The following is a 13,639-nucleotide window of genomic DNA, read 5'->3' on the forward strand; positions in this document are numbered from 1 at the left end:
AGAACTACAGGTACCAGTGGGCCCATTTCCCCCCCACATGCTGGTACTTGTGGTTCTCCAAGTACCAGCTTGCCGGGGAGGCTTGCTGGGACTTGTAGTTCTGCTACAAAAAAAACAGTAGCTTTTTGTGTAAAAAGAAAGAATATCAGCCTCCCATCCACCGCCCACGGATGGGGGGGACAGCCTTGGCCTTCACCCCTGGTCCTTGGGTGGCTGGAGGGAGGACCCCTTGATTTAAGGGGTCCCCACTCCTCCATGGTACCCCGGCCAGGGGTGACTAGTTGGGGATTTAATGCCAGGACCCAATATAAAAGTGTCCCCCGGCTGTGGCATTATCTCTCTGACTAGTGGAGCACGGTGCTGGTGTTAAAAATACGGGGGACCCCTACGTTTTTTGTCCCCCGTATTTTTTGCACCAGGACCAGGCGCAGAGCCCGGTGCTGGTTGTTTAAATAAGGGGGAACCCCAGTCAGTTTTTTCCCTATATTTTTACAACCAGGACCGGCTCAAAGAGCTCGAGGCTGGTTATGCTTAGGAGGGGGGACCCCATGCAAAAAAAAATTATGATTTTTAAACCTTTCTTCACTACTCATAATATACACAATGAAGCCCTGCACGGATCTCACAGATCCGGCCGGGATTCATTGTGTTTTGTCGGGCAGTGTTTTACTAATCACTCCCGTAAAACACTGCCTGACATTACGAATGACCTCGACATCAGAAAAAACGAAAATGCAGAATACGACAGCATAATAAATGAGACATAAAAAAAACAAAAAGTTGCAAACTCACAGTACCAATGTCATTCGTGTTTAATCTCCCACCAAATCCCGACAATTACATATCTTAGTAAATATACCCCCTTGTTCTTACAAGAGACCTGGATCAACAGATTGACAGCCCATCACAAAGCTAAAAGGGAGTGGATGTGCGGGCCCTCTTTTTGGTCTCTTGCTGCTGAGCCGTACGGTGGGGTGGCAGTACTTTTTACCGACATGGTAACCGTGCACAAGGTTGTTGAGTTACAAGTGGGAAGGTGTATGATTTTGGATGTCACTTTAAGAGGACATAACCTTAGGCTTATCAACATCTATGGCCCCCAGTCTTGCTGGGATAGGAAATGTATTTTTGAAATGATTAAACCCTTTCTGTTCACGGCCCAGCAAGTCACCTTTGGGGGCGATTTCAATGCTGTCCTTAGGCTGGGCTATGATGAGAATTATTTAGTTAGCATGATTAGTCAGGCAGGTATGGCTGATGTACAAATTAAACATTAACCAGACATCACGGGTTACACTTACTTTTGTGGTCAGCGCAGATCTAGAATAGACAGTTTTTTTGTTAAGGAGTCCTCAAACACTTCACCTTCAGAGGTAAAGTTTCTAGAGTTCTCTGATCACGGGTACTTAAGTTTTGTTTTGAATGCTTCTAAATCCTTCCAGAAAGGAAGGGGTCTGTAGCGTCTGAATGCTGAGCTTCTCAAGGAAGAGGAAGTGAGACAGTCTTTCAGGGAGTTTTTTCAGGCACAGGAGTCACTGTTGGAGGTGGGTTGGAGTAGATCGGAGTGATGGGAGGAAGTAAAAAAGAGAGCCCAAAGTCTTTTCAGGAGGCTAGTTAAAAGAAACTTGGTTAAAACAAATACCTACTATACTCTAAGAAGGAGATTCGATTTCCTGATCTCTGAACAGGGGGATAGTGGGGAAATCTCCTGGGTGAAATCACAGATGAGAGAACATCAGTATAGCCGTCTGTCTTCTTTGATTTTGGAGAGGTATTACGGAAAGCATCACTCCCCGGGTCCGTACCAGAGTTGTAGAAGGGGGATTGATGTTAAAGAGATACTGTAAGACGGCTTGTTGATGGAGAGGGTGTGCTTCAGAAGGGTGAGGAAGGCATCCTAAAAGTCATCAGGTCCTATTACACTAAACTCTTGTCTGGGAAGGCACTTGATAGAAAAACAATGGAGGCATTTCTGAGAGAGACACCTGGTCTTATGGAGCCAGATGCTTCTTTTGACTGTTTGAACAGTGAAATAGGTGTGGAGGAGGTCAGAGAGGCAATTGGCGGGTAAACTCCAAAAAAATCTCCAGGACCAGATGGTTTAACAGCTGAATTCTATAAAGAATTCTCAGATATCCTGGCTCCCCATCTTACGGAAGTATATAATACTAGCCTTGGTGAGGGTGAAAGCCCTCCTTCCATGAGGCAGTCAGCTCTTATTTTGCTGTGCAAAGATAAGGACCTGGCCCATATTGATAACTGGCGCCCCATCGCTCTTCTCAATATGGACAGAAAGATTCTGCCAAAAATATTTTTCAACAGGCTAAAGGAATTTTCAGAGCTTGTACTTTCACTTTCCCAGCACTGTACTGTAAAGGGTCACAGTACCTTTACTGCTGTCCTTGGTGTGCGGGAGGCTCTTGAAAGGTGCAGGGCTGGAAAGTTGAAAAAGTTTCTGCTGGCATTGGATCAGTCTAAGGCAGGCATGTCCAACCTGCGGCCCTCCAGCTGTTGTGAAACTACATATCCCAGCATGCCCTGACACAGTTTTGCTGTCAGAGAATGCTAAAGCTGTGTCAGGGTATGGTGGGATGTGTAGTTTCTCAACAGCTGGAGGGCCGCAGGTTGGACAGGCCTGGTCTAAGGCTCGTGATCGGGTCAATAATGAGTACCTGTGGGCCTTACTTGAAAGGTATGGTTTCCCTATAAGGGTGGTAAATTGGCTGAAAGAGAGCTTCCCACTTGTGAATGGTTGGGTAGGGCCTACATTTTCAGTAGAGATGTGCGGCGGACACTTTTCGTGTTTTGTGTTTTGGATCTGGATTGGTTTTGCCAAAACCACCCTTTCGGGTTTTGGTTATGGATCTGGATGATTTTTGAAAAAAAAAAACATAAAAATAGCTAAAATCACACAATTTGGGGGTAATTTTTCATCCTACGGTATTATTAACCTCAATAACATTAATTTCCACTCATTTACAGTCCTCACACCTCACAATATTGTTTTTAGGCCAAAAGGTTGCACCGAGGAGGCTGGATGACTAAGCTATGCGGCACAAACACCTGGCCCATCTAGGAGCGGCACTGTAGTGGCAGACAGGATGGCACTTAAAAAAAATAGGCCCCAAACAGGACATCATGCAAAGAAGAAAAAGAGGTGCAATGAGGTAACTGTATAACTAAGCTAAGCGACACAAGTGTGTGGCACAAACACCTGGCCCATCTAGGAGCGGCACTGTAGTGGCAGACAGGATGGCACTTAAAAAAACTAGGCCCCAAACAGCACATCATTCAAAGAAGAAAAAGAGGTGCAACGAGGTAGCTGTATGACTAAGCTAAGCGACCCAAGTGTGCGGCACAAACAACATGGGACGTTCTGGAATTTGCCCAGATGTAATACACGCACAATATTGGTGGCACAGGAGAGCATACCTCTAAAGCACACACACACACACGCACACACACACACGTAAAATTAATTTGGCTAATAATAACCCTTTTATTTGGAGCTATTATAATAATATGCAGCACAGGCAAGCGTACCCCTACACCACACAGGGCAAACCCTGTAAAAATTATTTCGATAATATAAGTAATGCATATAACCCTTTTATTTGGATTAAATAATATACAGTACAGGACACCACCACTAGACTTATGGCAGCAGAAGACACCAACAATGGACTGATGCAGCACGAGAAAGCACTACTGGACTTATACGGCAGTACCCCTGGATTTATACGGCAGTACCCCTGGAGTTGTACTGCAGTGTCAGACAGGATGGCACTTTAAAAAAATAGTCCCCAAACAGCACATGGGCCCTCATTCCGAGTTGATCGCTCGCTTGCTGCTTTTAGCAGCAGTGCACACACTAGGCTGCCGCCTTCTGGGAGTGTATCTTAGCTTAGCAGAATTGCTAACGAAAGGTTAGCAGTTCTGCTATTAAATATTTCCCTGTAGTTTCCGAGTAGCTCCAGACCTACTCCTAGATTGCGATCACTGCATACTGTTTGGTTCCTGATTTGACGTCACAAACACGCCCTGCGTTCGGCCAGCCACTCCCCGTTTCCCCAGCCACTCCTGCGTTTTTGCCTGGCACGCCTGCGTTTTTTAGCACACTCCCGGAAAACGCTTAGTTACCACCCAGAAACACCCACTTCCTGTCAATCACTCACCGATTAGCAGAGCGACTGAAAAGTGTCGCTCAGCCCTGTGTAAAATTGCATAGTTTTGTGTGAAAGTACTTAGCGCGTTCGCCCTGCGGCCCATAGGTATGCGCAGAATTGCCGGTTTTTAGCCTGATCGCAATTCTGCTAAAAAAGGCAGCGAGCGATCAACTCGGAATGACCCCCATGATGCAAAGAAGAAAAAGAGGTGCAAGATGGAATTGTCTTTGGGACTTTCCCACCCACCCTTATGTTGTATAAACAGGACATACACACTTTAATAAACCAATCATTTCAGCGACATGGTCTACCACACGACTGTGGCTGAAATGACTGGTTTGTTTGTGCCCCCACCAAAATAGAAGCAATCAATCTCTCCTTGCACAAACTGGCTCTACAGAGGCAAGATGTCGACCTCATCCTCAGCCTCCAATTCCTCACCCCTTTCAGTGTGTACACCCTCCTCCTCACAGAGTATTAATTCGTCCCCACTGGAATCCACCATAACAGGTCCCTGTGTACTTTCTGGAGGCAATTGTTGGTAGAGGTCTTCACGGAGGAATTTATAATTCATTTTGATGAGGGGAATGACCTGACTCAAGCTGGCATTGTCTGAACTGACTTCACGTGTGGCAAGTTCAAAGGGTTGGAGAACCTTGCACAAGATGGAAATCATTCTCCACTGCGCTTGAGTCAGGTGCATTCCCCCTCCTTTGCCTTTATCATAAGTGGATGTATAGGCTTGAATGGCCTTTTGCTGCTCCTCCATCCTCTGAAGCATATAGAGTGTTGAATTCCACCTTGTTACCACCTCTTGCTTCAGTTGATGGCAGGGCAGGTTCAGGGGTGTTTGCTGGCGCTCCAGTGGGCTGTCACAGTCATATAGTCCTTAGTCTGCCCTGTTCCACATGTTCCTGGTTAAGTGGACAGTGGGTACAACTGCATTTTTTAGGACACCGAAGACACTTTTTCTGACGTCTCTCTATCGCTTGCCTAGTGAAGTGGAACCTAGATGGGATTTGGTACCGGGGACACACTACCTCAAACAATTCTCTAAGTTCCACTGAAATAATGGCGGATACCGGACGCACGTCTAACACCAACATAGCTGTCAAGGCCTCAGTTATCTGATTTGCAACAGGATGACTGCTGTCACATTTCATCTTCCTCACAAAGGACTGTTGGACAGTCAGTTGCTTAGTTGAAGTAGTACAAGTGGTCTTCCGACTTCCCCTCTGGGATGACAATCGACTCCCAGCAGCAACAACAGCAGCGGCAGCAACAGCAGCAGTAGGCATACCACTCAAGGATCCTCCAGAGGAATCCCAGTTAGGAGAGGACTCCTCAGTCTTGACAGTGACATGGCCTGCAGGACTACTGACGTTCCTGACTGAGGAGGAAGTTGACATTGAGGGAGTTGGTGGTGTGGCTTGCAAGAGCTTGTGTACAAGAGGAAAAAGGTATTTAGTTGTCAGTGGACTGCTTCTGCTGTTACCCAGAGTTTTTGAACTTGTCAATGACTTCTAATGAATGCGCAGCAGGTCACTTATAAGGGAGGATGTTCCTAGGTGGTTAACATCCTTACCCCTACTTATTACAGATTGACAGAGGCAACACATGGCTTGACACCTGTTGTCCGGATTTATGAAGAAATAATTCCACACCGAAGAGGTGGCTTTTTTGGTATTTTGCCCAGGCATCACAATGGGCTTATTCATTCCATGGACAACAGGTGTCTCCCCGGGTGCCTGATTTAAACAAACCACATCACCATCAGAATCCTCATCGTCGACTTCCTCCTCGGCGTCAGCAACACCCATATCCTCATCCTGGTGTACTTCAACAGTGACATCTTCAATTTGAATATCAGAAACGGGACTGTGGGTGCTCCTTCCAGCACTTGCAGAGGGTGTGTAAATGGTGGAAGGAGCCACCTCTTCCTGTCCAGTGTTTCGAAGGTCAGGCATCACAACTGCCGACACACTTGGACTCTCCTTGGGGATTTGTGATACCATCTTAGAATGCACAGTTCTTTGCTGTGCTTTTGCCAGCTTAACTCTTTTCATTCTTCTAGCGGGAGTATGAGGGCTTCCATCGTCATGTGAACCTGAACCACTAGTCATGACGATAGGCCAGGGCCTTAGCCGTTCCTTGCCACTCTATGTCGTAAATGTCATATTGGCAATTTTACGTTTCTCCTCAGACCATTTAAATTTCTTTTTTTGGGTCATTTTACTGAACTTTTGCTTTTTGGATTTCACATGCCCTCTAGTATGAAATTTGGCAAATGAGGTTGATGGCATTTCATCATGTCATGACCAGTGGCAGCATCTTCAGCACTAGGAGGAAGTGGTTCTTGATCTTTCCCTATTTTATCCTACAAATTTTTGTTCTCCATTATTTTTCTGGAGTTATATAATACAATATGCGGCACAGGAGAGCATACCCCTACACCACACAGGGCAAACCCTGTAAAAATTATATTTGGATTAAATGTTAATAACCCCTTTTTTTGGAGTAAATAATATGCAGCACAGGACACTACCACTGGTCTGATGCAGGACAACACAGCGACACTGTAAGGCAGTGGTGTGCGGTGAGGTCAGTGGCTGGTGAGGCACTGTAGCCATAATGTCCATCAAGTCCTGCCAATGACTCTTACCGCCGCTGAGCCAATGCCCGCTACTGCCGCCGCCTCCGCCAATTACCTACAAAATCGCCGACATCAACCACCCGGTCCCCATCTTCTAACCCATATCTCAGTCCGATTCCGCTGCCAATGACCGCAGCCTGCCTGCTCATCAAACTTGTATAGAGCAGGAGGCTAATATATTGTAAATTTTTAATAATTTATGGGAAAGAGAGAGGAGGAATATGGGGGGATGGGAGAAATGAGAAATATGGGGAGATGGGAGAGAGAGCAGGGGGTAGGATGGGAGTAGTCGTGGTGGAGACAGGGGGCAGGCTGAGAGTGGTAGTAGTGGGGAGCAGGGGGGCAGACTGGGAGTTGTAGTTGTGGAGAGCAGGGGGAAAGCTGGGAATAGTAGTGGGGAGAATGGGGACAGGATGGGAGTATTAGTAGTGCAGAGTGGTTTAGTATGATATACCGACTGACAGGATGCCAGCGGTCAGAATACCGACAGCGGCATCCTGACCGTCAGAATGCCGGTAGGTTCCTGTGATGTACCCTAACCATCCCATGCTCCCTATCCTAACCCTCTCTTGTGGCTGCATAAACTTAACCCTCCCTGGTGGTGCTTGACCCTAACCCTCCCAGGTGGTGCCTAACCCTAATACTCCGTTCCCAGCTACCTAAACCAAACCTTCCGTCCCCGGCACCTAACCCTAACCTTCCCTGCACCCTAAGCCTAACCCTCTTCTCATGCCTAAACCTGACTCCACCTGCAGCAGGACACCCGTGCGTCCCACTAAAAGGGCATTCGGGAATCCGGCTGTCGGTATTTTGACGCCAGTATCCCAAGCAGCGTCGGTATTTAGACGCCGGGCTTGTGGTGTCCTACAGGATTCCGGCGTCAGCATATCGCCGACCAGGATCCCATGCGATGGGCATAGAGGGGACTTGGTGAGTATAAGTTACAATAAGATGAACAAGGATCTCACCTCTTTGCAGCTCACAAAGGACGTACACTCGGACAGCCATAGTGGAAGTTATGTGTCCCGCTCCTCTGACAGTTTACACCCGTCTCTTCCCTGTACGGTCCAGCGGGGTTAGGACACAGGGGTGGAACGCGTCCTGCGATCGGGTTGCGGGATGGGGGGGCGCCGCACTTCCGGCCCTCCACACCAGCTGTAGTAGAACAAGTCTTCAACACTTCCAGCAGTGTCTGCCCGCTTGTAGTATAGGGTACAGACATTCCCCCTCAGCACAGGGGTGGGAGGGCAAGGGAGGGGGGTAAGAACCACCGATGCAGCTCTGCATGTGGCGCGGCCGTAGAACAGGTAAATGCCATGGTTGTATACTCTAGTCCAGTCCGGGGGGGGGGGGGGGGTTGGTGGCGGCGCGGGTGAGCGTTTGCAGTAGCCGGTCCTGGGAATGCATGTGGTTTGGGGACAGGTAGCCACTCCGTCCCTGCCCACTGTCCAATCACATCAACCTCAGTGACAGGGTCGTGCTTTCATATGGGCTGAAAGCACACCCCTGTCAAAGAGGCACTTCCAGTTGGTGCCGCTTTCAGTTATTTTTCGAATGGGCTTTCACTGCCCGAAGTTTGGCCCCACCCCCAGCTTCCGCTCCGTTACCATTAACAGCAGGAGGCACCGAAAGCGGTGCCTCCAAAACACATTTAAATCTATTTTTTGACATAATAAAAATGATTAATATAATATAAAGGCTAAAGAAGATACTTATGACACAGAATATGTGTCATAAGTATCTTCTTTGTATTATTTTAATCATTAATGACAGGGGAGGCACTGCCTCCCCTGACTGCACATCCCTACTGTAAGGGACTTCTTATACAGCAACACTGGACATATGGCAGCAGAGGACACCACCACTGTGACTGGTCACTGGACTGACTGATGTACAGGACACTACCACTTGTCTGATGTAGGACAACACAGCAAGACTGTTAGGGACTTATAAAGCAGCACTGGACATATGGCAGCAGAGGACACCACCACTGTGACTGGTCACTGGACTGACTGATGCAGCATAAGACATGCCACTGGACTGAGCAGCACAAGACAGCACTCTAATCGCCACCCCACTTTCCCGCCTGCACAGACACTGAGGACGGAGACACGTCCTCTCGCTACACTCTCCAGGACTAGAGTGAAAATGGCGGCGACGCGCAGCTCCTTACATGGTATCCAAACCCTCACAAAAATCCGACAGAGGATGAAGACGTTTTGCCTAGTTCTGGTTTCCGAGTCAGGCGGGAAAACCCGACCCGGGTAAGGATCCGGGCTCGAGTCGTGAAGTTTGGTAGGGTTCGGTTCTCTGAGAACCGAACCCGCTCATCTCTATTTTTCAGTAGACTGGTGTTCGTCAGGGTTGTCCCCTGAGCCCTCTTTTGTACATGTTTGCAATCAATCCTTTTATAAGAAAGGTTGAGGGCGGCATGTTGGAAGGGATGCAGCTGAACCCAGTGTTTCCTTTGAGTGTAGCAGCCTATGCTGATGATGTCACAGTAGTCCTGTCATTGGTGGCAGAGGCACGTGAAGTAGACCAACTGATCATGGAAATTTTCAAGTGCTTCGGGTTCCATAGTCAATCAGGACAAGTGTGAAGCTTTCTGGATGGGGGAGGAAGGCAACGAGTTTGATCTTCCGGACAGCCTGCCCAGGGCTAGTCAAAGTATAAAAATCTTGGTCATCAAATTTGATCATGGTGACTATGCCAGCACAAATTGGATAGGGAAACTGGATGGTGCAACCCATAAAGTAAAGAGCTGGATAGGATGGAAATTCTCTCTGAGGGAAAGGGTGGACCTGTGTAAAACTTACCTGATCCCGATGTTTTTGTATGTCAGCTATGTATGTTTTTTGCCGCAGTATTTGTGGGCTAGAATGAATTCCTTGTTATTTCTGCTATTGTGGGGGAACAAGATGAACATCGTGAAAAGAGGTATCACTTACAGACCGAGGGCTGAAGGCGGCTTGGACATGGTAAACCCCGTAGTCTTCTTTGTGACAGATTTTCTGAAGCTAAATGTTGGTGGTCTCTGCTTAAAGATGCCCCCTCAGTGGGTAAATGGCTTTAGGGAATGGGTGTTTCCCTTTATTAGAGTATGGTTATAGGATGGCACACTGAGAATTTTTATGGCTTGGAGAGGCTACCTCCCGATCTATGTGATACAGTGTCTGAAGGTGATCAGGCGATGGGGCCTGAAGGTGGGTGATATAAGAGATCTCTCGAGAAAGGAGTTGGGGAGGGTCTTGTGTTCCCACTTTTATGTCCCGTTGGCCCTGAAAGACTGCCCAGGTAATGTTCTCACAGAAGGATTGAATCTGGTAAATTCCCAGAGGGTACCTCTGAAGTTTAGGGATATTGCCTGGTTCTCTTTTCAAGGGAGGCTTTATGTTAGAGGTAACATCAAATTTAGAAGTGCCGATGATCGTGTTTGCCAACAGGAGGAATGTCAAGGGGAGGAGGAGACTATGGACCACCTCTTCTGTAGATGTCCCTTTAACATAAAGGTTTACAAAACCGTGTCGGCGCCATAGGCATCCCTTGCCTTTTGGGGCTCAGTTACCCAGAATGGGTTTACGGGGCATTCAAAGGGTATGGGGGCTTTGATTTGGGCACATTTTTTCTAGTCAGCTTAGCTGTTAGGTTCCAGACGTGGCAGGCACGGTGTCTGGTTAGTTTGAGAGGAAAAGTCCTTCCCTGTGAAGAGGTGGTGGGTCGTATTCTTCATGAGGTGAGTTGGATGATGGATCTGGAGAAGAGGAGATTGTGGCGCCAGTTGAAACCCCCTTAGTGGGTGGTGGAAGATTTTCTCTTTTCAGTCTCAGGTTCTTTTCTGTCCTGGTCACTTTTTCTCAGCTGATTAGGTTTTGTGGTTTCATCTTTTTAAAGAAGGGGTTTGCATACACCTTAAAATATGCAGATATTTTACTCTAGTTATAATCATTTGTTCGTAGTCCGGTATGTATGGAGGATGAATGGTATGAATGAAGGTAGGATTGTATTGTGGATAAATATGGGAGTGTATGGAGGTGGAGCGTTTATGATAAATGTGTGTTAAATGTTGAGTCAGCTAAGTGAGGAATGTTGGGGGGGTTCCCTGAAATGGATTCACAGAAATTATGTGGATCAAGGAAAATAATTAATATGAAAGTATGATAAAGTGATGGAAAACATATTTGAGTTATGTAAACGGTAAATATCATGATGTAATGATCTCTATTTATTTATTATGTATATAATTGTAAATATGATTATAATGTTTATATTTTGTTATAAAATGGAAGCTGTGCATAAATAAAAACATGCCCAGGTGCATATACTACTGCTCTGTCCCCATGTAACCCTGGCGCATATACTACTGCTCTCTCTTGGTGTAATCCAGGTGCATATACTACTGTCTCTCCCCGTGTAACCCAGGCGCATATACTACTGTTCTCTCTTGGTGTAACCCACACGCATATACTACTGTTCTCTCTTGGTGTAACCCACGTGCATAAACTACTGATCTCTCCTGGTGTAACCAAGGCCCATATACTACTGTTCTCTCCTGGTGTAACCCAGGAGCATATTATATTCTTTCCTGGTGTAACCCAGGAGCATATTCTATTCTTTCCTGGTGTAACCCAGGCCCATATACTACTGTTTTCTCCTGGTGTAACCCAGGCCCATATACTACTGTTCTCTCCTGGTGTAACCCAGGAGCATATACTACTGTTCTCTCCTGGTGTAACCAAGGCCCATATACTACTGCTCTTTCCTGGTGTAACCCTGTCACATATACTACTGATCTCTCCAGGTGTAACCCTGGCACATATACTACTGCTCTCTCCTGGTGTGCAGACGTATGTGCAGGAGCTCCTGAGCTCCAGAGCCTAGCAGTGCAGCAGAGTGAGAGTGCCCTCCCCCTTGCAGGATTCCTGGGCAGGAGTTGCTGCTCTTAGCAGGGGGAGAGTGGAAGTTTCAGCAGGTGGAAGGCCCGGGCCCGGGGCTGCTGCCTTCGGGTCCCAGAGGTATGAAGAAGGGGCAGGCATCCCTCACGCCACCCCCTTCCCCTGCTGACTGTGTACACCTAAGCCTGTGGAAGGCACCTCTGCCAGTAAGATTACTGGTGGGGACGGTACAGTCGCTGCAGCGGCTGAGCCTCCAGGCAAGGAAGGGGTTAATGTCAATGTAACAGAAGATATCTCAGATGCAGATGACTCAGACTGTGATGATGATGTTTCAGAGGAAGATTACTGGGTCCATTTAGGCCTAAAGGAATTAATGGCAGAAGCTGCTAAACTTAAATCCAGGTATTATGCTCGCAAGAGAAAGTGTAATACAATTGGCAATTTGGAGCGGGTCAGGATCCAGGGTGAAATTGATGAAATACAAGCAACCATGTGCAATATAAAGGCCAGAATAACATCTTTAAAGGAATCTGAAGGAAAGAAAAAAAAAGGCAAAAGTTTCCATACCAGCAGGGAAGGAGATAACTGCAGTGCATAGAATTCAGGTTACACCCTCATCAAAGGAGTTGATTCACCTGGAGAAGGAAGAGGGTGTGGAGATGGAGGAATCCCCAGCTATTGATGAGCTCCAGAGTGTGCCTGTCCAGGAAGAGGCTGTGGTTTTTCTGGATACAACATTATCGGCTGCTATGGAGACGGGGGGAGCGGGCGGCGGCTCAGGAATCTCTGGTGGCACACCAAGCAAGGTAAGATCTGTGCACGTGTTGTCAGGAAGGGGATACCCGGGGGTTACCCGTGGCTTCCAAGGTGCCGGGCAATGGTAGCAGTAATGAAAATGCTGTTATAGGTGACAGTCCGGTGAGGACTGGAGGGCAGGATCCGGCGTCGGGTCTATGTAGGGCGCAGGGTGGCATGGAGGATGAGCCTGTTAACATTTTGGTTGAATCTGATGCAGGTCCTAGTGTAATTGTGCAGGCTGTGTCCAAAGAAGTGCAGGGAGGTGTGGGAATAGCAGTAAGGAAAATTGTAATAACTGATGGTTTGGCTCAAGGTCTGCCAGCTCTAGATCCAGAGACTTTGGATGCTGGTGAGAAAGTAGTTGCAGAGTCAATGTATGGGAACATTCCAGCTCCTGCCAGGGTGAAGGAAGCATTGTCATTAATCAGTGCAGAAGTAAAGAAAAATAATTCTAAAGACATCCCAGAAGGAAAGGATAAAAATGTGGAGGCAAAAATGCAAAGAGAAAATGTCAATTTAGCTCCATGTGTTTCTTTTTCAGAGACAGAGGGTGGAGGGAGTGCGGGCAAGCCTAACCCTGTTGAAATGTCTTATGCACAGAAGGCGGCAGATATGGGGAAAAATTCTGGAAATAAGGATACAAGATTTGGTGGTGGTGGTGGTGGCCAAAGAGTGAGACGAAGCCTAGTACAGTTTAGGTGGGTGGGTGATGGTGACCCCCCCACCCAAGACTGATTTTCTAAGGTTAATTTTTTCTCTTGGGATTACTTACAGAGATTTATATGCCTGTATTCACCCTATAAAATCTGTTGAGTATGATGTCAGCTTTTATGATAAGGAAACATTGTTTATTTTTTGGAGAAAGTGGTCTGTAAACAAGGACAAGAATGGTTACTGTAAGTATGAGGCGGATTTGATGGAGAAGCAAAATGACATAAAAGTGACCATCCTTGTCCACAATGAATCCATACCTGTGGAAGATATCTGGTTTCGGTTAAGCAGGCAATGTGAATTGCAATCTGACATTAGGAAAACGGACCACACAATGGGAGTGTGGGGAGGTGCTTGGTTGGCCAGTGTACGTCTGTATCCTGGGGAGACCGGTGTGCGCCATATTCCATCTGCTGCTT

General features: G+C 47.1%; 1 protein-coding gene across 1 annotated transcript in view; it reads left to right on the top strand.

Moving 5' to 3' along the window:
- LOC134894505 (G-protein coupled receptor 54-like) overlaps nt 1-13,639 on the top strand; it is a 117,081-nt gene that overhangs the window by 20,914 nt on the left and 82,528 nt on the right. The gene's annotated exons all lie outside the window — the stretch shown is intronic.

Source organism: Pseudophryne corroboree, chromosome 1 (genome assembly GCF_028390025.1).
Source record: "Pseudophryne corroboree isolate aPseCor3 chromosome 1, aPseCor3.hap2, whole genome shotgun sequence".
Classification (NCBI taxonomy): Eukaryota; Metazoa; Chordata; class Amphibia; order Anura; family Myobatrachidae; genus Pseudophryne; species Pseudophryne corroboree.